The sequence below is a fragment of the Schistocerca cancellata genome, chromosome 1, assembly GCF_023864275.1.
Source record: "Schistocerca cancellata isolate TAMUIC-IGC-003103 chromosome 1, iqSchCanc2.1, whole genome shotgun sequence".
Lineage (NCBI taxonomy): Eukaryota > Metazoa > Arthropoda > Insecta > Orthoptera > Acrididae > Schistocerca > Schistocerca cancellata.
Window position 1 is genome coordinate 1,117,384,365 of NC_064626.1, and position 1,949 is coordinate 1,117,386,313.

The 1,949-nt window shown below is 43.4% G+C and overlaps 1 non-coding gene across 1 annotated transcript; it reads left to right on the forward strand.

Moving 5' to 3' along the window:
* Positions 1 to 541: 541 nt before the first annotated feature.
* Positions 542 to 614, forward strand: Trnav-aac (transfer RNA valine (anticodon AAC)). The gene has a single exon. It is a non-coding gene; the product is annotated as a tRNA-Val (tRNA).
* The last annotated feature ends 1,335 nt before the right edge of the window (positions 615 to 1,949 follow it).

A 1,949-nucleotide genomic window follows, 5' to 3' on the forward strand; every position in this document is an offset into this window, starting at 1 on the left:
AGGTACCTCGTAATGTTCAAACACAATATATGTTCCAAAATCATGCTGCACATCGACGTTAATGATATGGGTCTGCAATTTAGTGGTTTACTCCTATTGCCTTTCTTGAATAATGGTGTGATCTGTGCAACTTTCCAGTCTTTGGGTACGGATCTTTCGATGAGCGAGCGCTTGTATATGATTGTTAAATATTGAGCGATTACAGCAGCGTACACTGAAATGGTATACAGTCTGGGCCCAGGCTCCTTGCAGCTAACGAAGTGATTGCTTTTCCTGACATCATTTGCAATAGCGACTGCGCTAATTGACGGTACCTCGTACGGAAAGAAAGAGTAGCTGATGCTGCTGAGGACTCGGCCGCGAGCATTTCCGACGACTTCTTCGGCTCTTATTCGTGATGACATTCAGACAGTCAAGGGTGCTGTCGATTGTTGCACTGGAATGCGAAATACCTGCATTGTGCGTTTTCGCAAAGTGATTTTTACGCCAAAATGGCGATCGTCCTACTAGATGTATCAGATGTGCAGCGCAGAGGGCAGCAGTTTCCGTGGTGTAGCGGTTATCACGTCTGCCTAACACGCAGAAGGTCCCCGGTTCGATTCCGGGCGGAAACACTTTTTCGTCGCACTCAAGACACTTGCAACAATCTCTACTGTGACCATTTAAATCAATTTCAAACGTCCCACTTGCAGACTTGCTTTTATTAAGTGATTTAGGTCGCTGCACTACTCCAAGGATATCAGCTTGTAAGTTACTGATGTTCGCAGCTGCTCTTGATTCGAATTCTGGAGTATTTACTTCGTCGTCTTTGATGAAGGAATTTCGGAATGCTGTGTTTAGTAACTATGCTTTAGCAGCACTGTCATCGATAGTAGAGAAGGTATTGATACTTTACATACGACAGCATACTTTACATACAACCAGAATCTCTTTGGATTTTCTGCCAGTTTCGAGACAAAGTTTCGTTGTGGAAATTATTATAAGCATCTCGCATTGAAGTCCGCGCTAAATTTCGAGCTTCTGTAAAAGATCGCCACCGAGCGACGTGGTGCAGTGGTGAGCAAACAGGACTCGCATTCGGGAGGATGACGTTTCAAACGCGCGTCTGGCCATCATGATTTCCGCGGAGTTACGGTGTTCATTCTCGCTACGACAACCCTGCGTCCACTAAACCCTGTATCCGTTTTGATACTCTTTGCTAGCTTAGGATTATTTGTTGCCAAGAGGACAAGTGTGTTTCCACAACCGTTTACTATTCAAGTGGGCTCATGAACTAATTTCTCGAAATAATTTTCAAAAAATGTGTTTAGTATAATTTCGGATGATGTTTTACACCTCCGGATTTAAATAAATGTTTTCGCCAACATATCGACGGTATATTGAAGTGACCACCTACTATAATTGTATGAGACGGGTATGTGTGTGAAATTAGACTCAAGTTTTCTTTGAACCTTTCGGCAATTTTATTCTCTGAGTTGGGAAGTCAGTAAAAGGATCCAGTCGTTATTGTATTGCAGTTGCCAAGAATGACCACTACCTATACTAACTGTTAGGAACTATCTACTTCAATTTCGTTACAAGATAAACTACTTCCAACAGAAATAAATATGTCACCGCCAACTATATTTAGCTTATCCTTTCTGAACACCCTCAGGCCCCCGCAAAAATTTCGGCTGAACTTATCTCCGGCTTTAGCCAACTTTCTGTGCTTATAACGATTTGAGCATCATTTGCTTTCCATTGGCGCTTGGAGTTCTGGTACTGTCCCATCACAGCTACGACAATTTACAGCTGTTATACAGATGGTTCCTATATCTACGTTCTTCCAGTATTAGATCAGCACCCTTTGAGCCTGAAGCCCTTTTTGTGTTTCCCCGAAACCCTCTAAGCTGAAAAACCGCCCAATCCACGCCACAAACCTCTGCTGCACGTGTAGCCGCCTCCTGCGT